The 25,611-nt window shown below is 39.9% G+C and overlaps 1 protein-coding gene across 1 annotated transcript in view; it reads left to right on the top strand.

Annotated features, from left to right (window-relative positions):
* Positions 1-25,611, top strand: part of dlgap4b (discs, large (Drosophila) homolog-associated protein 4b) — a 141,308-nt gene that overhangs the window by 41,790 nt on the left and 73,907 nt on the right. The window lies entirely within an intron of this gene.

The following is a 25,611-nucleotide window of genomic DNA, read 5'->3' as shown; positions in this document are numbered from 1 at the left end:
ATGTGAAGGAAGTGATTTATGTTTGAGATAACTACCTCATGTGCAGTTAAAACAACATGTTTGTATTGTTTCACAGGCATTCAGATTCCAAAAACTTGTCCCCAAGGGGCAATTCAGTTTCAGTTACATCCCGACCAAGAAACATGAAACGACTTGACCTGGTTCAGAAGACAAAAGTCCAGGTGGCGATAAGGGAGTGGAGGTAGAGAGGAGGGGGGGACAGAGCGTCAGATCTTCACATTTACCCATGGTGAAGAATAGAGTCACAACCTTGAGCTGGCGTGTGAGGGGGGGGCAATGGGCGATAAGACGATTGTTTTTGTTTCAGGCTAGCACTGTTTGGGTAGGCTTGAATGTCTCGGTCTCAGCAATAATGCAATAATGTGGCGTCAAACCGTCAGCCGAGCATTTATCTTCTCCAAGATCGGTTCCATTTCACGTAAAAGCTTCTTGCTTACTTTTGAGTTTGTTCATCGTTGGAGTCTGAGTGTTAAGTGATCTGCCCAATCCTTCAGAAATGAGTGACAGCCTTCCCAAAACAGCTGCCACCATAGCACAGACTTTGCGGTACATCAGGAAACTGCCAGCTCTGATCAACAGAATGCCTGCTACTATAAATCCAATTATGTATATGTCCTCCACATGTTCGATAGAAACCATGGACAGACACACGATCTTCCACTTATTCCAGGAATCCATCGTCAACCCGGCCGGACACGCGGGCTCACCTTGGCCCGTTTTTCTTGCTGAAAAAATTTGGTCAATAGCATTGAGAGACCCGTTGATCAATTCCATGATTTTTGATTTTTGGATAAGTGCAAAGAGAGTCTCCTGTAGATCCACATGACAGAGACAGCAGACTAAACAAAACAGGGAGAGATAGGGAGGGAGGACAGAAAATGCGACCGCCTTCACCAAGAGGCAGATTAGTTCAGTGTTTTACAATAAAAAAAAGATTGGAACATTCAAGGTGTTTAATGTCAGTTGTTTAAAAAAATTGGTGCACCACAATACATATCTACTGGTATTTGGGTATTAAAGGGGACATATAATGGTAAATCCACTTTTTTAGCCCTTAAATGCGTTTTGTTGTATATTTAGAGTGTTTAGAAGTACAGAAAAGTTAAAATTAGTCTCTTCAGGTGCTCCGTTGATATCTTTATATTCTGTTTTGGTCATGTTTTTCAATCTGTTTCGATTTTTCGATTCTCTGTTACGTTTTTTGAACAATAACGTCACAGTATTTGCAGCGGAACTGCCAAATTAGGACATCGACTCCAGGCCCAACACTTCGAGCAATCTGCCATTTGTATTTCTCGCTTTTATTTTGTAGTCCAAGCTCCAGGATGCCGAAGTTACGAGAGGATAAGTCAAAATGTTCAGTTGTTGGATGTAGTAACCCACACGCTTCATTACAAACATACACAACCGTTTCCTCCAGCATCAGAACCTTTTCAAAGTGCCTGGTTGAGTTTTATTTTTCACGGAAATGTACCCACATCTGTGGGTAAGGTCATTTTTGTGCGCGCGAAGCACTTCGAGGATGACTGCTTCTGCAACCTCCGCCAGTATAAAGAAGGATTTACAGAAATACTTTGTCTGATTGAGGGTTCAATTCCTTCTATCTTTGGAGATGACGAACAGAGCGCTTCGGTAAGCTGTAAATAACGCTAAAAAGTGTGATGATAAGACGTCCCTGTCATTGTTTTGTTAGCATTAGCAGTTGCACCGTCTTCATATGTTAGCGCTGTGTGCTCATTTTAGATCCTTGATGACATGGCCTACGTGATTTAATTTAAGTCTAAAGTTTTCATTAGTCATTTCATTTTGCCGTTTTTTTCTCCTAAAAGACTGTATTAAAATGCATTTCGTGACGTTAGCTTGGCGCTAGCGTTAGCTCGGCGCTTGTGTTAGCTCAGCGCTTGTGTTAGCTCACTTGTTAGTCGTATCTCTTCTATCAAACTACAAAAATGGCCGAACAGGGTGGAGTTGAACCTGGAGAGGGGGCGGGGTATGAAGTGTCTCATTTGCATTTAAAGAGGCCGCACCAAAACGAGTTGCTCTCAGAAGCACATCAGAAAAGGGGTAGAAAAGGGGCCTGTGGAGCTATAATAATGAGGAATTCAGACCCAAGCATTGCAGTTCCGCTTTATATAGACCACAACTGTATGATTTATATGTAAAAAGGAAGGACTTAAATGCATGATTTGTCTCCTTTAAGTAGTGCTGTAATGTTTCTGTTTCTACTGTAATGTTTTTGAGTCTGTGCTTTTATATAGACTAAATTCTGGTCTAATTAGAGGGTTCATCAAGCTATGTGTGTATGTACAGACACATCGTGTGTGTATTTCCGTCTGCCTCTGCATGTGCGCGAACGTGCGTGTACTGTTTGTCGCTGCGTGTGTGAGGTGGTGTTCCGGGGCTCATGGCTAAAGAGCAGGGGCTGTTTGAGTGCTATAGTGTCTGTGGGGTTGTGTGTGCATGGGTGAGCTTCACATTGGTATTCTGTGTGCCTGTGATTGTAGTAGTTGATCATAACCCAGCGCTGTGCGCTGCTTGACTGGGTGTGTCTTAGCTGCTTCAGGAGTAATGCTTATAATCATAAGCATTTTTTTAATTTGCCCCCTAGTAAGCAATGGTCTTTGATTGCACCTAATATCTATCCTGCTACAGTATATGGAAATGCTTCTAGCAGGATCAGTTTGTTTCCTACAAGTTGGTCTTAATGTTTTATTAGTTCAAGAATTTGTTGGTTGGCCTTACCTGTCCATTACTCTGAAGCTTATTGCAGAAAAAAGACCTAAATCACATTTTCAGAAAATGCTATTATTTCTAGTATTAGTGTTACACTAATATCGCTACGCTGACTTCCCATTGCTTACCGGATTAGATTTAAAATTACCTTCACCTTCACAGCACTTCTTGGTCAAGCCCCTGAATATTTAACAAAACTCATACACCCGCATCTGCCAACCCGCTCACTAAGATCCACCTCACTTAACCTGCTGCCAGTACCGAAGACTAGTTATATAACACGTGGTGACCGAGAATTTGAACTTTGAAGCCTTAACTCTGAAACTCCATACCCTTGTCAATCCATTTTATGACTCTCTAGAGGCTTTTGAAAAACATTTTGAAAACATACATATTCAGACAGGCTTATGGATGATGTAAATGAGCAATTTTATCTCACTGTTTTTAACATTGTGTTTTTTGTTGTTGTTTTTTGCTTAATTTGATGTAAAGCACTTTGTGACCTCTGTAAAATTTGCTCTATAAATAAAGTTTACTTACTGAGTATGATAGCACACTTTATAGGGCCCTGTAAAATCCACGTTAACGGAATTGTGGACGGGAATCACAGAAGCGACCAATGAAAACGGAATCCACTGTTGGACACGGAAATTGACAGAATCGAGATGAAACGCTGTCACTGTGAGGCAAAAACATTTTTAAGTTTCCGGGGACCGCTCATTAGGTGCACTAATTAGGTGACATTAGATTATAATTTCTAGAAAAATGGAATTAAAAAAAATTATTGTGGAAAACACAGAATTTGGAAAAAAATAACACAAATTTTATAGGGCCCTAACTTTACCTTAGCTGTAATATACTGTATGTAACTGCTCATCCTTTGGTACACATCCTTTGATAGTTTAAATAGTACTTCAATTAATTATTAATTATTATTCATCATTCAAGTTCTTAACAATGCACATAATTTCTGTTTATAGTAGGTGAAAATTTGAATTTGAATAATTACAAGAGGCATCATGCATATTTTATTGTATTGTCGAGGATACATCACATGCCAGTCCAGAGGTGTCCTTGGATTCCATGTGTATGAGTTTAATTGTCACGAACAAGGAGCCTGATTTGCATTCAAAGATTTTCAAATTACAGCTGTAATCAGGGACAAAATGTTTTTTTTTTTTTTAAACAAATGTTTGTGGACTGTGTCTATGCAAGGTGAAAACATTTAGCCAAGGACATTATACGGTAGCTTTTGCAAACTGGGTGCTGTAGCTTACTGTAAGGCTTTCAGGGGATTTCTTTTGGGACTGCCTCATTTGAATGATTTGCACAGAAGCTATGAATTGGCTTTACAGTGTAACTCTTCATGCAGGGCACTCTTATAAATGTGCTTGAAAAATAAGAAATTTTCAATGATGAAAATAACTTGTGGAGAAACTGTAATGCCTGACCTTCGGTTACATGCTCTTCAGAAGTCTCTCTGTGTCATCAGGTACAATAAATACAATGTAACCTTGTGGTAAAATGACAGAATACTCTCAAATGTCTGAAAGCTGCATCAGACCAACCAAACAAGAGCATTGTGTTATTGTAATATACTCCACTACAAAGGCTTACTGCTGTCCTTTTATACCTGTGTGTGTGTGTGTGTGTGTGTGTGTGTGTGTGTGTGTGTGTGTGTGTGTGTGTGTGTGTGTGTGTGTGTGTGTGTGTGTGTGTGTGTGTGTGTGTGTGTGTGTGTGTGTGTGTGTGCGTGCGTGCGTGCGTGTGTATGTGTGGGCATTGCATTAACCAGGTTTAATCTGTGCATGGCTTATTGGACACAAATCCCTCACAAAGCTTTAAAAGCTTCTGCCTTTTCATATCCTCTCTCTCTCTCTCTCTCTCTCTCTCTCTCTCTGTTTTTGTTTGGTCTTATTTATGTATTTGACATACTTGTTGAATCTTGCTCTCCTCATTTATTTGAAAACATTACACCCTAGAAATGTCTAAGATTTCTCTCACTGCAATGTTGTTTGAGCAGAAATATAGCTTTTCTTTTTTTTAATGGTATTAAAATTTTGATTGTTTTACAATAATGTATTTTGACATTCCATGAGTGGTTAAGAGTAGTGTTGTCAAGAGAAACATTTTTCAATTATTGAATCATGATCTGTAATTAATTCATCTAATTAATCTCTTTTTTAATAGCACTTACAGTAAATATTGCTGAGAAACGCCCTCAATTTGAGGTATTTTAATTCAAATGACATTATCGTGGCAGATCAAAACACTGATACATAACAAAGTGGTTTTATAAAGTCGTTTATTGTTTTTAACAGACTTGAATAGATGCAGGCGTAGCCATTTACATTCCGCTGTATTTGAGACTCGTCCTTTTGTCAATCTCCAAATAATAGAAACTACAAGTGAAATAAAACGTCATGTGTAGTAGGGGTTGAACGACTTTACAGTTACCATAGACTCACGGTAGGCGATGCACCAGTGTTCCTGGGTTTACTTAGCTCCTTTAGCATTAGCTACTTTAGCATGTCCCATGGGCTGGAGGTCTTCCGTCTTTCCCCTCTAACGGAGCCTTGTTTTTAACCCGTTCAAGTTTTTCATGTCATGAAAAATAAAGGTTTTTTTTTTTTTTTCTTCACTACAGTTTATGTATACATTATCTAAAGTATAGGTTTTGGCTTGTCTGGGCAATCAAGAGTTATTTTTTTTAATAAATAATTTAAAATAAAAATACGTTTAGGAGTTTTAATGAAGCCCTTGAGCAAGTTCACATTCTTTTTTAACTTGAGTGATTAACTTATTCAACTCAAATGTTTACTAATACTCTAATGAACAATCCCAGATTTGGACACCAATTAACAATATTTTGTGTAATTGCAAAGAAGATATGTCAAATGTATTCACATTTTTGCCGAGCTTTTCTTGTTGTCATACATCTCCTTCTTCTCACCTCCAACGCAATGCATAATTCAACGGGGCGCTGAGTTTATGCTGCATGTGATAACAGGAAGTTGTTGAGCAAAGCAGCGCGACTTAACATCTGAGAGTCATCCCCAGCATGAGCCACATCCTGTCATATTCATCCACTGCTTCCAAACATCAACGTCACTGCGAAAAAACCTCCTTCCTATCCACACTCCTCTTTCCAACACTGCTTTTTACCTGGTGTGTTCAAATGACACACTCTCTCCCTTTTTTATCTTTTTTTAGATCAAGTGACTGCTCTGTCAAATCTGCAAGGCAATTTTTTTTGTTTTTTCTGAGCCTCCTGTCTCTCTGCTTTGTCTTTCCTCTCTGAAATCATTCCAAATTATTACCATGGTGAACCTGGGAAAAATATAACTCAACTCAACCTTATTTATCAGGCTCAAATTACAACAAAGTCATCTCAGTGCGCTAAACAAAATATAAAGTCCATAGTAATAAAAATAATCCAACAAGATACACATGAACAAGCATTTAGTGACAGTGGGAAGAAAAAACTCCCTCTTTTTTATAGGAAGAAATCTCCAGCGGAACCAGGTTCAGCAGCTATCCGCTTCCACTGGTTGGGGTTAGTGAACAGAAGGGCAAACATACGGTGGCTGGGAAGTGTCAGGTGAATGCATTTACAGAAACGAACACAAATGCAAACAGGTCACAACACGAATGCAAACAGGTCACAACACGAATGCAAACCGGCCACAACGGAAGTGTTTCCGACGGACCGGTATTACAGTCAGACGGGTATTATGATATGATAGCCTGATATGAAAAATACAAGAGTATCCTAATCAACTTTCACTTACTTTCATACGTGTTTCGATGTCTTCTTCTTGTTCTTCTCTGTTCTGGTGGGTTAAAAACATCCGCCAGAAACGTGTCCGTCTGTAATACCGGTCCGTCGGAAACACTTCCGTTGTGGCCATTTTGCATTCGTGTTGTGACCTTTTTGCATTTGTGTTCATTTCTTTAAATGCATTCACCTGACACTTCCCAGCCACCGGGTTTCCGCAACGGAAGTGTTTCCGACGAACACGTTTCTGGCAGATGTTTTTAACCCACCAGAACAGTTTAGAACAAGCAGAAGACATCGAAACGCGTATGAAAGTAAGTGAAAGTTGATTAGGATACTCTTATATTTTTCATATCAGGCTATCATATAATACCCGTCTGACTGTAATACCTGTTCGTCGGAAACACTTCCGTTGTGGCCGGTTTGCATTCGTGTTGTGACCTGTTTGCATTTGTGTTCGTTTCTGTAAATGCATTCACCTGACACTTCCCAGCCACCATACAAACAGGATAGGATAGAAGGTTAGTCCAGCCGAGTGTTCCAGACTAGTTTAGCTGCAAACCCTCGATCAGGAACCACCGGCTCCAGCATCAAGACACCTGAAACAGAAATAAGAGCCATCGGAGGGCGATGAGAAGGCGCAGACTGCAGGAAAAACATGATACACTATGATACACTCGTTCCTAGTGGTTAGGTTAATATGAATATTAAACGTCTTGGGGCCTCCACCGTGTTCTGAAGTGCTACCACTACAGACGAGGTTCAGTCTGGTCATTTGGAGAGGGAGAAGCATGAGCAGTTTTCATACTTTATCGAATGTAGCTCAGAGGAACATACATTTCTTTCACTGTGAATTCTTTTGTTTTATTGCTTGTAATGGTGGCACATTAGTCTGAGTAAAAAATGTGGTGCTTTAGGAAGTGAGGATTACATGTAGACATAATGCTTTGAATGTGACCCCTTTTATCTTTTAGTGTGAGACTAGGTCATGCACTCACTGAAGCCCCACAGCTGGCGGGACAAACACCAGCGCACTGAACTGCACTCAGATTAGCATGCACCCAGGTAGATTTCCAATGAAAGAGGTTAGACGTCATCCATAATTTGTAAAGTGGTTAGCAGCAAACGCGTAAGAACTTCACTAATACCACGTAGCATTTTTCATTATAAAAAGAGCTCCACAAGGATTACATGTCTTTAACGCTACACTGTGGTTTGAAATCGTCATTCTGGCCCAATCGATAAAGAACACTTGAATTTTTTAAAGGTGTGAACAAAAACAAATAACTTAATATTCTAAACAATGTAAACAGATGCTTCTGTGTGGAGTTTGTATGTTCTCGCTACAGTCTAAAATACATGTATGCTCGGTTGCCTAGAGTCAACTGTGCATGTTAAAGGTGCATGAATGTATAGTTAGCTTTTATTGGGATGTTTTACCTGTAACACGCTGGGTCCTGTACTGGGTGTCCCTGCCAGTGCCTGCCAGAGCTGGGAGAAGCACCAGCACAATCCTAAAACCCTATACAGGAAAAAGCAGGTATAGCATATGACTGACAACCTCACAACTAAAGCGCATGTGTAGCAAAAAGTAAACCTCTCCATTTGTTGTACATCAGCATCAACCTGGATGTCTCTCAAATACTCATAAAGGTTTAGTTCATTTATTAGTTAAAGGGGCTGTATTATGAAAAGATCACTTCATAATGGTTTTGCCTCCCTCCCTTGTTATGTAAAGTCAGCTCCAAACGGGCGAGTTGGATTTTTAAATCTTGTGGAGCTTCACATAGTAACTACTAGGAATGGGCGATATAGGCAAAAAAAAAAAATGATCCCGATAATTTCTGGTATTTATCACGTTAACGATAAAAATTCTGATAAATAAAAACACGAACAACGATGGAGAAGAATAATAAAAAAAAAAAAAAAAAGAAGACAACACTGACTACAGATGAGAATAAATCCTACACAAAAAAGGACAAAAAAAAAAATGAAATTGTGTTCAGAACCAAAGAATGTTTGACCAGAGAGACGAGCTGTGATGTAAATTTTCTGTGTTCAAAATAGGGGACAGGACTCTGATAAGCAACCTGCTTCTCTCGTCTCCTTTTTCGGCATGTACAAAAAAATAAAGAGAAAAAAAAAAACTGTGAATGCAACCATGTCGAAAATAAACTGAATAAATAAATAAATAAATAAATGAATAACGTGTTTAAAAGGTGTTGCTACTATCGTAGCTCGTCTGCCAGTCTTTCCTCTAAGCCCGTGTTCATTTCTCCTGCTCTGTTTCACCAGGAGGGTGAAATACAGTTTGATGTTACATTTAATGCGGGTCGATACAATGCCGAGCAGTGTTTTGTGTGACACCATCTACTTGGCAAAGTCCTCGGCTTGCGGTAGTAAAATCTGAGCTTTGCATTTAATTGACCTGGCGGACTCCGCGAGTCCGTGAACAGCTTTCCGCTCCAGAAAATAATAAGTTGTTGACAAAATACTTGGGGGCATTTTTGGCCCGTGGAACAAGGTTTTTTGGGGCATTCTTGGCTAAATTGTGGGACAAATGGCCCGTGGCCCTCGTTAATTTCCGACATGGGAATTTATCGTTTCTATCGTGGGATTACATATTCTTACCGGTGATAATGTTTTTGACGATATATCGTCAACGATAACATATCGCACATTCTTTGTGACTACACGTTTAGAGCTGCTTACATTTTTTTTAAATATGTGTGAATGTCAATTTATTTAGGACAGTGAATATCCTAAAATTTGCAAGATTTAGCCAAACATTTTTGTTTCATTTGCATTTTTTAAAACATCACAATATATACAGTAATACACAAAAAGCAATGAATCCCGTAACTAGTCATCATAATGAAATAAGTTATAAGGTTAATAAATAAGTAGTACAACAAAGTCAATAAGATGGTAAATGCTTTGAAACGGAGAGGAATATTTGTAATACTTTGTGGTTCTTTGAGTTTGTTAATCCGTTTTATTGAGGTTTGGTGTAATTGTATGTATCCTATTATTGTTATTATTATTATGCAGGATTCTCAACAGGAATTTTTCACAGCATATGGAATCGCTTAGTACAATGCAAGTGAGTGTTGTAGGGGGTCCGAGTGCAGCCCCCCTAGAACATTTTGAAATTTATAACCCTCTGAAACACTATTTCCTGAATTTGCTAAAGTTTTTTTTTTTTTTTTTTTTTTTTTAATCTTTGTTACAGCTTTACTTTAAAGCCAAACATTATTTGTTGAATTGGTGAAGGGTCATAATAAAGGGAGTGAGAGAGATGCCTGGTACAGGTCCAAGACAAATACATACTCAGAGACTCTGCATAGACAAGAAATTAAATGTTTTGTCAAAGAGTGATTGGAAGACTGGCTTCCTAGTTGTCGGTCAGTGATCATCATGCGAGTCACATATACCACAGGGCTAATTTGCATCGGTTTCCCGCAAGATAGAGCAACAAAGGAGAAAACGCCCGTGTGTCAGGACAAAACAAGGGTGTAGATTGCATCCTCTTGACACATTGCCCGAGTGGGCGTCTTAGTACAAACAAAGATGCAAAAACAGGTGTTAATTACATTGTTCTCCATTCTCTGAGGTGTTCCTCGCACCAAGAGCAAAGATGAAATATCTTTTTCATGTTTAAATTAGGTATTATGTGGGACCCGCATATGTGGGACCCCCCCCTCAAAATGACAACGTAGGGGCCCTCGATGCTCAACTGCACTGGCGAGAACTCTTTTATGCTTTATATCATACAGAAAATGTTACAGAAGTAGTTTCAAAAGTAAAATCAGCCCAATTGCCCATAATGGATACCTCAGTTACATTGTCGTCGTGCAAAAATGCCAAGTCTCAACTGCTACAACCTTATTCTGCATTGTTCTGGAAATCTTTTAGCTTTTTCTCCTAGCTTGATTTTATTTTATTCTCTCCGTGACATCAATTATTTTCTGGTTAATCCCGGCATTTGCAGCTTTAACCTTTTAATGCTTATTTAAAATAATATATGTCTTTTCTGTGCCTCTAACTCAGTAATGCAAAAGCATTGCTGAGCTGACTTTAATTTGAACATTGCTGTCAGTGAATGAAAACATGTAGAGACAATGTCATTAGGCAATTATTTTCCTTCTGATAAATGGAGGTGATAATGATGGGCATCAAATAACTTCACACAGACGTAGACCTAATTATTTCTCTTGTACTTTAGATAATTGGATGTCTTGCAGCCCATAGTGCCCCAGTCACCAAGCAGCATTTCACTGATCCTTTTTTCTCATCGATCAAACTCCCAGCAGTGACTATTCTAACCTTGTATCTATACAGAGCCAACATTCTGTAGCACCTGGTAATATATTTCCCCAAGCTAAGGGATGATTCAAGCATAGAGTTAAAGCTTACCTGTGTTTTTTGTGTTTACTAAGCCAATAATAGGTGTCTGTGCCCTCTAGACACACATTGTTCTTCATATCTCTTGGCCCAGTCTCGCCCTCCTCTCATAGTTCCTTTTTACAGCGATCCAATTTGTCTCGTGTGCTAATTAACAAGGCTGTCCTCAATTAAAGCACTAATTGGATGATCGTGAAAAAGCAAACAGAGACACACAAGTCTCTTGGGTGCCCCTCCATTTAAAAGATTAATTTTAAGCATTAATGATGAAAGAGAATGTCTGCTATAATACAAACATGATAAAGTATTATATTATCAGTGCTCTACTTTATTAGGTGTGTCACCTTTTGTGATAAATGTATCATTTATCATGCAAGACCTTAGCAAAACTAGGAGTGTATAGTGTTTAAAGGGATACTCAACCCAAATAACAAATACAGCTCAGCTGAATGACTACTATACTGTATGTAAGCTTTACTAGTTAGAATGAACGATTCAGAAGCTGCATATACAGTAGAAAGCACTTTAATCACACCATTGTGGAGGTCGATAAAAGGTCATTTAAGACTGAAATTAAAAAATGTAGGGAAGAAATTTAGCAAACTTGTTCTTCTATTTACAATTAACATCAAACAAAAAATATTAATTCCTTATTTTCCACAGTTTGGCCCGGGATCATATCCTTTTAGATAAAACGTTTCTGCTTTGGTTACATCTTTCCAGCTCTTACTTGTCTTATTTTATGGAGTGTTTTTATCAAATGCCTGTGCCTACGTTGTTTGTTTTGACTGTGTGGATGGGGTTGTGACTGAAACTCTCCTCGCCTTTGGACTATCAGATCAGGCCATATTTTTCTGTCCGAGGTGGCTGACGTTTGACAGAGCAATAGCCAAACCCAAGTCCGACGCAGAAATCCTTTCTGCTTCCTACTAGGAAGGAATTTATAAATGGCAACTGATGAGCACTTCAGTGCCCAGCATGTTAACACACGTGCTAATGTGAATGTAAATATCTATCCGAACACATCATTACCTTCAGGTCCCATAGAGCTTGGTTGGTATCAACCATCTACTATATAAAAAAGTAGAGTTTATTTTAGGGGGCAAACCAACACTTGGCCTACAGCTCACTCTGATTGGTTTATTGGTGTGTTCGTAGTGTTGACATGCAGGCCCTCATTTTACATCTTGAACATTCAAGTCTGCTCAGACACAAGCTATTGCACTTCATTCTTGTTCCTATTCAGCTGCTGAGGAACAGCAGTCTGTTCACATCACTGGAGGTAAGAGCCACTCTCTTTTTCCTAAGCTACTATCATTATAACGAATGATTACAAGATTGTAATACTATTCCTGTGTTTTTCACACTCTGGAAATGTTTCACACAGGCTACTGCATCGTCACGCTCACAGTCAAAGCAAACGGCTGACACCAGTCCTGACGGCTGTCATTGCTTAAAAGAGGTGCAGTGGTCACATGTTAGTGCCACATACAATGTCCTTTTGTCGGCAGTTTATTACTCCTGTTTAGCGATAGCCTTTCTTTAGTTTAGTTTAGTTTTGAGCAGTTTACTTTTTTTTTTTTTTACATAATTCACATTATTCAGTTACAGAAGCTCAAAAAAGGAATAGGCTGAAGCTAGAAAGCTTATATATGCCTACCCAGTAATGGATGTAACAAACCATTGCATTTCCCGGTGATTAGGGGTGTTGAAAAAAATTGATTCAGCGATTTATCATGATATTACGTCTCACGATTTTCGAATAGATTCAAAATGCATCCATATTGATCTTTTTTATTTAATCATTTTATTTTTTTAATGTTTTAAATGTTTGCCCTATTTAATGAAGTTCGTTAAAAAGCCAGGGGGAAAAATGGCCCGTTAAGAGTGGTAAGCACCCCCAATCAAAAAGCCCCCACCAGGCTGCCCTGTCTGGTGAATGTTTGCATCCAATGCTGTAGAAGACAAGGTTGGAAATGACAACCGTAACAAGCAATAACAACCACATACATCAGTAAGTAAGTGAATAATTTTGTTGTTACTGTCTCAGGACATTAGCTCATCATGATAATTTAATGGCAGTAGAGACCTCTGCAGGAGTCCTCCAGTATTGCATCCACCACTGTGACCGGTAGTGTCGTACTTTTGAACACATGAGAGGCCATTTTTTGTTTACATAAATCTTTACACCTTCACTTGAATTTTCATGGAATTGCAAATTGTTACTAGTGTGCTAAAGTTTCCCGTGTTGTATATTAGACATTAATAGTTTTTTTTTTATATATATATATATATTTTTTTTACAATTTATTACAGAAAGATTATTGCAAAACATTATAATATTTACAAGCCTAAAATTTATGTATTTTGTATTTTTTTATAGCACAGGTTTACAGCTATGTAAAATCTGAAGCATCTTAATGACTAGGCTAGTTACATTTTGAATAAACACAAATAAAACCTTGAAATGATAGGCTTTGATATTAGAGGGACTTGTCAACCGTTAGCACTCTGAAGGTAGAAGCCTCAGATGTCGGCAGCCGCCATGCTCATTAGCTTTCGGAGTGAAACATGAGAGGTCATGTCAAATAGAAAAGATTTTAAGAGGAGGTGTAAACTGAATTTATTTTTCTATTTATTTGTATATGGTCCAATTGAGCTGGAGTCTGTCCTATCTAACATGATGGGAGCAAAAGATCAAATACCCTATGAATTGCTTTATGTCACAAAACAGACACCATAGACCATTACACAAAGATTTACACTGTGTGACAGCTTAGGGGTGTCAACATATTACTGTGGGCTGAAGGATCTTTTCCTTTGTGTAGGTTGACTGAAGACGATACTGAGTATAATGATCTAGAGTCGCACATACTTGTTATATAACCACTAAACCTGAAGCTAGTTTCACAATCCTAACTATAAGCCACAGATTATCCAAACATACACGTCTTTGGATTGTGATCAAGGTCAGTTCAAGGTCAGAAAGAAAATTGTTTCCCTTTTTGGAGAAATTTACTTTCTTCACACATTATGATATGTGAACAAAACATAACGATGTGTGAACAAAGCAAAAAACAAAGATAACAAAACAGAATATATGCACACACAAGCTATTTTGTGCCAGCTTCGGTAATAACTCCTCCGTTAGTGGGCTGTAATGTCCAGGACATTTTGCCCTTAGGGACACGTTTTTGGGATTCAGAGTAATATTACATTTCTCACATGCTGCAGGGCATCATTTCTCTTTTTGTTATTTTAGAAACCATTGTCACAGATTTTGGATTAATAGCGTCCATGTGCTTGCTAAAACACAATTGGTACTGTCAAAAACCTATGCTACACTCTATGCTCTTTTCTTCTGTGGTTCCTGACAGCAATGTTCAGTGGTTGTAGTTTGTGTGGAATACACAACCAGACTGCAGCATTTTACTTAGTGGCCAGCAGGGTTTCACTTACTAAGGAAACGCTCATGCCGTGTATGCATTTCCCCATTTTTTACCTTGATGTGGTGTCCTACAGGAACAGGACTGGATGTTCTTGGTAGTACAAATAATTGGTTTTGTTGCTTTATGTTGTCAATGTATTTACCTCTGAAAAGACTAGATACTCATGTTATGTTTTTTTCCCAATGGAAGCAAGAAGGGAGAACAGGAGACGGTTGTCTTTAAATCATTTTTGTTGCACTTAAGTAAACTTAGTGAAAATAGGCATTTTAACTTTCAATTTAATTTTTTTGTACTCATCCTCATATCCAAGATAAACAATAATCTGTATAGTTCTTTCAGCTTGTAAGTGGATCTACTGATCTACTCAAAAAAGTTATTAGTTAGTAGTTCCTTTTAGTTATTGCATTTGAAAAGTAACTGCACTACTTGTTACTTTACTTTCCCAATTTTTAATTTAATTCACAATTTTAAAAAAAAGAATATAAATATGTGGTAAGTGGAGTTGCATAAAGTGTAGAATAATATAGAATAAAATAATACAGTGAACAGTGATTTTTGGCATTTTCTTATTAGGTTGATGATGGGGTCTTTCGAACAACTCAGCCAATTGTAATGTGTAGTTAGGGTGCTCCTACTCCAGTTCAGATTAACGGAGATTTGGGTGTATTGTTATGAGTTTTGACTGTTGAGTTGCCATTTACACATGAAGTCACCTCCTCACTGCTCCATGTCTGCACATCAGTCCATCTGTAGCTTTTTAAGGTCATTTATATTGTAAACAGGCGGCTGCTTCGCTCCCTGAGGCGAATTCACTAAGATCTGAAATAATGGGTGGTAAACCAGGTGTGTTCCTAAATCCTTAGGGGGCAGTGTTTCTTCACCTACTAAGATTGTGGCACTTATTGGCACGCGTATAGACGTGGTTGAGACCACCCGTTTTTTTTTTTTTCTAAAGTTAAGCCCAGTATGAGTTTTATCCCACATCTTAAGGCGTGCCAGTGCATCGTAGACCAGTATATGTGCAAAAACCGCTACCACAAACCCAGGAACTGCCCCGGGCCCGCAGATGCAGCCAGGCCAGCAGAAAGAGCGGGGGCCAAGGTGCCCCAGGCCACCCCCCTACGGCCGAGCAGCCCCCCGAGAGGCAGCCACCGCCCCCCACACACACATCCGAGGAAGCCCCAAGCAGCCGAGCACCCAGCGCATCCCGCCACCGACCCCAACCCCCAACCTCAAGGCCCCCCGCCAGCGTCACGCCCCCTCACTCACCCACACCCAAGCACCCAACCCCCCGAGGGGAGGACCCAGAGAGCCCCCAGCCCGAGACCCCCGCAGAGGAGCCAAGGCCCACGCCCATCAGACGGCCAGAGCCGTGTCGAATGGGCAGCCGACGGGCCCAGAGCCAGCAGGGATCGGACCCCAGGCCAGAAGGACCCAGAACAGAAGCAGCACTGAGAGCAGCACCCCAGGGACGACGGCCACGCCTATTGTTGCCGAGGGCACCAAGGGGATGCTGCAAAATGCCCCGCCGGCCCCCAGGCGCACCGACCGAGCACCCCAGAGCGTGCCAGATCGCCTTTCCTTAATGCCGCCCGCGCGATGAGCCCTAGACAGGCCCCCCCACCCCCCACCAAAGGGCCCAGCCACACCGCAGAGCCCGGCTTGCAGGGCACCACCCAAGCCTGGGCCACCTGGTGCCCAGGCTTGGGCACCAGGTGCCCCACCATGGTCCGCACCAGAAGACCCCATGCCAGGACTGGCCCAGCCAGCCGGCCAGGCCCGCCGGATCCCAAGGGCACCACCGCAGGACAGGGAACCCCCAAGGGCAAGCCCCCGGGCCAAACCCCCGTGGGGGGTGCCCACCCACCCCAGCCCACGAACCGGCCACAACCCAGCAGGACTGCACAGCCCCAGACGGCGCAAGAACAGCAGCCCAGGCCCTACCCCTAACCGGACAGCGCAAACCAAGGGGCAATGGACTTCTCGGTCTGTTGCACAAATATTTAATAATGTAGAAAACAAAATAAACAAAGAAAAATTTTGTTTTTTTGTAACAACTTTAAAACCTTATGATATTTTTCCCTCTAATTTAATGTGGCTGTTCCATCAGTTCCTGTAACTTTGCTCTTAGTCCATGAAAAACAGGCATATTTGGATAGAAACTGTCCTATTGATCTGTTGATGCCATTGATTTGAGTTAATGCAGCAACACAGTCTGTCAATCAGTCGATAAGCACCATTTGAAGATGATCTATTGCTCATCACTCAGCAGGAGGTACCGAGCAGTGCTTGTCACACACTCTCATATGTGAACATTGTGCCATCACTGCGTAAATCTTGCATCTGATCAGCTGATTCTGGCCTGTACACACCCAACACAGCATAACGTGGATGGCTGTTCATCATAGGAATGGGATCCACACAAGGTTCCTGCTGCTTTACAGAAGGTTTTCCTTGCCGCCATGATGAATTCATGTTGGGTGTGGGATACATATGTATGTGTATATACGTATATATGCATATGTGTGTATCCATAAAATGAAGAGTCCGTCCTTAAGACTGCTCTACTGTAAAGTGCCTTGAGATACCATTGGTTATGATTTGGCGCTATACAAATAAAGATTGATTGATTGATTGATTGATTGATGCTCCTGCCATCAACACGACACAAGAATTTTACGGTCAAAACATGGCGAGAAAGACACAGGAGCTCACTGGAGTGGTGCGTAAAGTGAGTGACATCCACTGAGCTCCAGACGCACAGTGACCCTTTGCATCGCAGGACCCGGGACTCCACACGCGCCAACTTTGGTGTCCAGCTTTTTCTTTCCCTCATAATTTACTCTGAATTTTCTTTTTCAGTGGCTGTTAATATTGACTATTGTTTTATTTAAATTATTTCTTATTTTCTTTCTTATCTTCTTATACTAGAAAGGTCAATTGGAGCCTTTTTTCTTCTTCTCTGTGTTTTGTGTCAACATTTAGTGCAGCGATGATCTGTGTATGTGTTTGCACCTGCCTGTGGGTCGTACTATTTTTGGCGCATAAAACAGTTATGCAAACTGTTCCTGGTTTGATGAATTTCATTGCGTCCATTGCATTAATTTATTTGCCTTTCAACATTTTTTTGCTCCCCTTGTGAGAGCCGCCTACTTTACATATACATCAGAGGGAAACGCGGTAAATGGATTGTGGGCACATTGTGACTCACAGAAGACGTGCAGTCCTTATTCCCTGGGGTTTGTACTCTTTTTTAGCGCATGGAGTGATGTTTGCACATGTTTTAATATCCCTAAACCTTTAGTGAATCTGTCCCTCTGTGCGTCAGCTTGGACACCAGGGTATAAAGGAAGCATGTCTTATGTCCCATGCTTGAAAAGCTGTGCTGCCTCTGTGCATCCACTCTTCCCACGACCTCCGAAGCTCGTTTTTGAATGTTTGATTCACAGTGTTATCCAGTGGCTGTGCAGCTACCTTTGACAAATGAGTGCGTGCCTTCACTGCCTTGCACTTTCGGAACTCGGAGCAGCCACTCGCGTTAGTTATTCTCCGGCACCGCCATCTTTGTTTTGGTCGTACGACGCATTGGCGCTCATATTTTGCGTCAATGTATTTTTTTGCATCGATGTCATTGATGACATCGATGCGTTGTCCCGACCCCAGTGTCACACACTTCTGCCTCCCGACTGCCTATTTTACCACTCCACCAAAATAGCGAACTATATGCCAAAAAATACGGGTAGCACGTTTCGATAATCTAGTAATGTAATTTCATTACCATTTTTTTAAGTGTAATGCCTTACTTTACTTTATAGCACAAAAAAATCATTTTCTCCATTTGTTGTATACAAATTCTTGTTTCTAAACTTGTCTTAAATCAGATCTTTGCACCAGCTATAACATTTTGTGCCATGGTTTGTCTTAATTGGTTTTCTTTCCTCGCCGTATTTTTTTTTCTTCTGCCAATTCAAACTGTATCATAACATTACGCTTGTCACGTTGCATGTATTACAATTTATCTGAAGTCGGTGCCTATGTTAGTTAATGATCTCTTTATCGTTGTTTGAAATAACATGAAGTGTTCCGAACTGCCCTAATTGGTTTGAAATGCCTCTCACTAATCATTCAGACTCATTAATCCTTCTGAAGTAATGTAAATATTCAAACTAATCCTTCACAGTTGCTACAGAATGCTAAGTAATGCTAGCATTACACTACATCGCATGATTAAAGGCCATCACTGAATATTTGAAGTTTCTCCACATAATCAGCTGGCCTTTGTAAGTCAAGAGGGCGGTACGACATTGAGGTTAATAAGAGCAGTGCACTGAAGAGTAAATAGACCTTGTGGTGATTGGGGGTGGGGAGGAACAGGATTAAGGTCATGTCAACTGAATACCGCTAGAGCCTTGGCGTCATTACCATCTCACAGGTCAAAATTAGAACTCTTTCATCTCAGTCACAAATGTTTTGCTATTGCTTTTTGGCCACCAGCGCCTGAAGACATCATATGACTTTTACTAACCATTGAATCCAATGGGTCACAATGTGTTTTATAATTTTCCAAAATGTTCCAAGTTCTGTCTTTGTTTCTACAGCTGTCCCACTCATTTTTAAACATGTGCCCAATGTTCTCCTCCATCTGTCAATGAATTTTATTAAAGTGTTTTATTCCACCACTCCAGTGAGATGCAGTTGACACTGTGGACCCATTAGCATGGCCCAATTGAGCCTTTCTGGAACTATGATGCTTGTACCACCTGCTGTCTCAGTTAGAATAATGGAAATGGTACCAATGGGAAAGGTAAATTTGATTTTATTGAGATTTAGTGACTAACAAATTAGTTTATTGTCATTTATTCTCTACCATGGTTAACCATAATCTTTTGTAGTTTGTTGTAAAGACGTGAGGGAGGAGCAAACATCTGGAGCTCAGGAACTTATGTGTGTGCATCATATGAGAGTTTATCACCATATCTGGCCTGGTCAAACGCAGTGCTAAAGCGTATGGTTTTGCAGGTGAGACTGTGACTCACATCTTTTCACTATCCTCATACCACACAGTAAAGTAAATAAAAAATAACATAAATGTAAACTTGTCAAATATGGCTAAACACATTGTAAATTGTAAAATCAACTCTATTCAGTAAATGAATTTCCTCTGTGTTAGAATGCATTTTTCTAGCTTTAGCTAGTGCTACCCATCATGGTCAATTAAACAGACCCCTAATGCTGCAGAAATGCACAAGGCCTGAGGCAGGTATCCAACAAAGAGAAAAAGATAAGCAAAAAATAGCATTCACACACATACTGACACACTGTGCCCTTTAACAATTCAAAGCCTGTTGTGCCTACATGCAGTTACCAGTGCTATTACTCCAGGATGTAATTAGAGCCATGGCTGGAGGATTAATATTATAAGATGCATTTCCTTGGAGAATGTACATTTATATACTGTAAATTTAGCCTAAAGTAAAGTGGCCTTTAGGGTCATGCATAGGAATTTGCAACTCTGTCATTTTCACTGTAGCATGTAAAATTTTGTGTTCACTAATAATGTTCGCTTTTGGTGTGAGTGTTTATTTTCAAAGGGTTCAATCATTTGGCGGATGAAGGCATTACATTTGGGTTCACTGTGATGTGGAATCTGGCCCCTTTAATTCATATCATTATGTTTAATAATGCCGGCGGTTCTTTGCAGCAGACAGATTCAACTTGGGTCGGCATTAATGAGCAGCAGTCGATCCTGGTTGCCTGTATATACGTGCACCCTGGAGCTCTTCTTCTCGTCTTCATGCTGTCAACGAAACGAGTTGGAACTGTCGCCCCCTGCAGTCACAGAGTTTTTTGGGTCACATATTTTGTTCATCAAATTTCGGTAAACAAAAGAGGTTTACATCAAAATTTAAACTTTTACTGATTTTTACAGCAACCCAAAGCAGCACAAGTTGTCATTTTGACTGAAAAAGCTGCTAAATGATCCTGAATGATGTTATTTCAACATGGTGTCGCACAGGCTCCAAAATGGTCAAATAGTCCCAAGTTAATAAAATTAATATGGTGCAAAATAATGCACTTTTAGGCCACATTTGTAAAAAACAGTAGATGATCCCTTTAATGTGCCATATTGAGGATAGTTTCTGATTAGAGTCACTGCAGAGAGACACAGGGGCATGATCACTGATATTGATTGATGTATTCTAGAAGGTTTAAGTGCAATTGATATATGTGATTAATAGAAAAATCTAATTTTGTCCATCCAGGTCAGTGAAATGTAAGAAACTGTTTGGAAGAAATCAGGATTGCCATTGTTATTATTTGGTGCACAAGGATTCAGACGTGAAGAATCTTAATGATTATTACCCTCATAATTATGTATCTGCTTTCTGTGTCTGTGGTGGTGCTAATGTTGTTAATGAAAATAATATATGCTCCCTGCTGCCAACTGTTGTTACTGGATGAAAGCATTGTGTTAAAATTCAATTCTGCCAGGCCTATTCTTCTGATTTTAGGAAACATGTTTCTTATCAGAAGACAGTGTCTTCATCTATTCTTATTACGTAGTCATACACCACTTTTGAAGAGCCAAGGGGTGATGTTGCAGTTAATTTCTATTGTCAAAAAGGGCAAAAGCAGATAGTGCTTTTAATCAACCAACCTAAATAACCTGCCAGTGTTGGCAGGCTTGTGTTTATCAGCATCCCACCTTACCGTAATTTAATTTTGGCTTCTAAATCTGATTTCAAGCTTCGAGGCTGAATGACTCTTTTTACACCACAAAAGACCACATTTACTTTAATTACATAACAGCCTTTTATGGAGAGTGTGTTTACATATTTTAAGTATGTGCGTCATCCAGTGACATGCCGTGACCACTAGGGCTGGGTAGGCACGTTGCAAATCGAGACCACCAATGACAATTTCATATGTTTCTGCTGTCAAGTGTAAATTCAATTCAAATCAATTTTATTTGTATAAAGCAATTTACAAGAAAGTCATCTCAATGCGCTTATCAAAATATAAAATTCATAATAAGAAAGAAGAAACCCAATAAGATCCACATGAACAAGTGTTTAGCCATCTAACAAAATCAACATCACAAACACCATTAAAGAAACATAAACAATTATTTAATATAGCCTCCATACTCTCCAACAAGATATATCTCATGACATGGCAGCACATCTGTTGTTTGTGTTGGAAACACAGAAACACGGAAAAAATGACAACAACTTAGAACAGCCTCAGTGAGGAGCATCCACAAAGCCAATCCTTCCTTTTGTTCCATTCACTGTGAAAAGTATGAAACATGTTCTGACCTTACCTTTGCTGAAGGTCTGGTAGCTCAGGTGTTGGTCTCCATCTTTTAAAAGCTGTTGTTTTTCCTCAAAACAAAGTTTCTCTATCATCTCTAGCGCTGTCATCCTGTCTATAGTGTTATCCCGCCCACTTGCTAGAGAACGTAGCAGCAGCGGTCACGTGATATCAATTCACTAATGTACTGTGAACTTACGTATAGCATTTAGCATAGCACGGTTATGTCCAAAGGCAGCTCTCTACGCTGCCTTTACGCGTAAATGGTTTTCATCTTCGGGACCTGACTGTGCATGCGCAAACACGTAAAATCACGCAATGAGAACGGAGGCAGAAGAGCAACGTGCCTTTGGGAGGGGGCGTGGCCTCCCTCTGCCTTACAGCGGAGTGAAAAAAAAAAAAAAAAGACAGCTGTTCCAGGAAATAGCGCTGTTTAGTAATTTGGGCTATGAAACGCAGAAAATGCGGACACTTTCAAACTTATAGGTACTGTAGGCTATTGGAAATGGAAAAATAAATAATTTATAATTATATGATAATTCACCCTTGGGTAGGCACTGCCTACCTTGCCTACCCTGATGGCACGTCACTGGCGTCATCCCAACCACATTGTTTTGTTCATTTTAGTACGTGTCAGTTCCTCCTGAGCTGTTAAAAAAATCTGCTCAAATGATTTACCTAATCTCATATTTCACTGAGCTGCATTTTCTGATGATCTTAACTGCAGTGAACCCCAAAAATAACCACACAAAGGAAACAGCTGACACATTTACATGGCTATTTTAGTTCAATGTTGGTTTAATTTAGGAATACAGTGTTACACAGTATGTTGTTTTGTTAGTAATCTTTGGACATCATTCATTACAGCTATTAACAATGAACGTGGAATCATCAGTGTGGGTGTATGGATGATTTTGTTTTCCATGCATCCACCCCCTACTGCCAGAGACACACTGTGTACTTGGCACAGGAAGCTGTGGTATCACATTCTGTGTCATATTAAATGTGAGGGAAGCACCCGCAATCTGGGAAATATGAGTCAGATGCTGAAATTCAAAAACTCTCCAAAAGTCAACACATCAAGGTTGAACTGGAGCTTCAGAGCATGATTTTCACATTCTTTCTCAAAGATTCCAAATAGAAAATCTGAGAGAAAAAGAAGTCTGACTTCTGCACTTACCTCATCTTATGATGTGGTGTTATTGTGCTTTGTCTTTTGCTTTAGTCAAATAGAAACCCAACTATTCCAGATGTGTCTTTCTTATAATGTTATCATCTAATCTGTAGTGTAGGTATTCTGACGGATTTTGTTTATCCTCTTCTATAAGTGTTTTTGCTTGATGAAACTGCGATATCAACCCAAGCCGATAGCAGCAGACTTCGTAAAATATGAAAACTTCACATAAAGTCAAAGGCTTCTTTCTCATTAACTCAGTATTCCAAAAGGGCCGTGCACCCTTTTTGACTGATAGCTGAGATCATTCTCTTAATGTTGAAATACAGAAACGCAATTGAGTCAATTGTGGAATAGATGGGGGCACTTAGATTTGGAACTGGTGTATTGGGGCATGAACAATTTGGCACGCAATAGTAGCTTAAGCCATCTCCAGAAGTTTTTAGGTCAGTAGTGCATCCATAGTAATCTTTGAAAAAGAAAGATGTTGTGGTCTCAAGGTTAGACAAGCAGGTTTGTGATTGAAGTGTCACTGTAGCAGCAGGAGAATAGGATTCGGATGGTAAACATGTACCATCTACTCTGATTTTCTATGTATTCTGACTACAATAATTATTTCAAGCAGAGGATATACAGGAATTTGATCTATTCTGGCTTTTGTTTGCCTTTTTTCTATTTGGAGTAGCACTGGGCAGTTATTGATAACAGTTTGTTGGCTGTCATTGAATTCAGGCAAATTGGCAATGACTACATTAGGGGGTAAAAAATAGATATCTGCTAACGACTCTATTTTGTATGAAAATGTCATCATTAACTCATTCAGTACCAGCAATTTTCAGAATTTCTACCCCCCCCTCAGTGCCAGCTGTTTTAGAGCATTTTGTCTGATTTTTAAAGACTCACAGAATATTTTGTACTATGAAAATCTGAAATCTGACACCAGATTCTGAAAGATTCATAAAAAAAAAAAAATGTTTGTAGCCTGTTTAGTTATTCTGTAATCAGCAGTTGAATAGAGCAAATTTTACACAAATTGCCAGTTTCAGAGCAAAAAGTGCGCGCTGCTGTGAGCTGGTGAGAACTTCAGCATCAACTCTCGTAGCTCCATTTTCTGTCTCGTAAACTCCTTTCCTCTCCCTCTGTGCTCTGCCCATCACGGGTGATCTCTCATCCGAATATGCTCTGCTACCACCTACATGTCAGCTATTATTTTGCTATCTGGCTCACAGTTGAATGTTTTGCTTACTGTATTTTGTAACTTCCTTTTCCTCCCGACACGCAGAGATGACCCGTTTAGTTGATGGTTTCATCTAACGATCACAACATTATTAATAATCCATTCAGGTCCACATATGTTCTGGATTAGTACTGTATGTGGTGCTGTGAGCTGCTGGATACTTCACAATATCACTTCATAGGATCATGATGCCCCTCGTCCCTGCTTCTCCCTCCTTAGCTAATGGTAGCATTAGTGGCTAATCTCACATCTATAGGTGCGCTGCTGCCACCTTCAGGGCACCAGTTGGTCACTATATCAAATTACAGCTTAGATATTGATGAGGGACCTCCGCCAGGGTGTATTCTTGTAATCTCAGTGATAAAAAGCAATTGACGAGTTTTCTAGTCAAGGGCACTGAGCGTTTTGATTTGAAATGACGAATTATCTTGTCAATGGCACTGAGCGAATTATGCACAAATAACTCAAAAACCAATAGAACTGAACAATGGTCTCCTCATTGAGTATATAATCAGTATATAATCACACAAAACATTCTTTGAAATAACATATCAATTCTTGTATTGCGACCGTGGCTCAAGTGGTAGTGGGTCGTCTTCTGATCGAGAGGTTGGGGGTTCGATCCCAGTTCCTGACTATGTGTCGAAGTGTCCTTGGGCAAGACACTGAACCCTAAGTTGCTCCCAGTGGTCGACTAGCGCCTTGCATGGCAGTCCTGTCCCACTGGTGTGTGAATGTGAGAGTGATTGGGTGAATGAGCTGATATGTAAAGCGCTTTGAGACTGCTTCAGTGTGGTGATAAAGTGCTATATAAAATCAAGTCCAAGTCCATTTACAGCTGATATTTGCTAACAAGACAACAGATGCAGAGTGCTGTTTGACTGAAAACATCAGATTTCTCTTAAGCTGATTAGGCTTCTTATAAGACCATCATGACTCACATCACCAAGTGTAAAGCAGAGTACAAACAAATGATTTCACTGAAGGATTAACTAATATTGCCTACTTGGTAATGTCCATTGACATGTAATGTAGCTTATTGTTTTTTGTTTTGTTTTATCAGACCTATGAAACAGCCATATTATTAAAAAAAGGTATATGTATTTGCACATTTCCTTTTGTTTATGTTCATGTTAGGGAAGTGCTAGCGTCCCTTTCCTTCCGAAAGCCACTGTAGCGAGGAGGACGTAAGCTTCTCAATTAGCATGGGATTGGTTTGAGTGAGACAGGCTCATGTAATACTGTCAGTGGTTAAGCCTGTGGGCATCTTTAAAGAGCTTTCATTCGCCAGACAGGGAGAAGGACAGGAAGGTGGGAGGAAGGGGAGGAAGGGATAAAAAAAAAAAAAAGAGTGTTGAATAGCTTGAAGAGAGAGACCCATTTCAGCACAACCAGCTGATAGAATGGAAGAGGGAGACATATTTGATTAGGGAAAAGGAACGCACAGATCAACCGTGGATTAATATTATAATGCTGACTGAAAACAATGTCAGCAAACACA

Source organism: Gouania willdenowi, chromosome 5 (assembly GCF_900634775.1).
Source record: "Gouania willdenowi chromosome 5, fGouWil2.1, whole genome shotgun sequence".
Taxonomy (NCBI): domain Eukaryota; kingdom Metazoa; phylum Chordata; class Actinopteri; order Blenniiformes; family Gobiesocidae; genus Gouania; species Gouania willdenowi.
The sequence above is the reverse complement of the archived record's forward strand: the minus strand, read 5'-3'. Positions and strand labels throughout refer to the sequence as shown.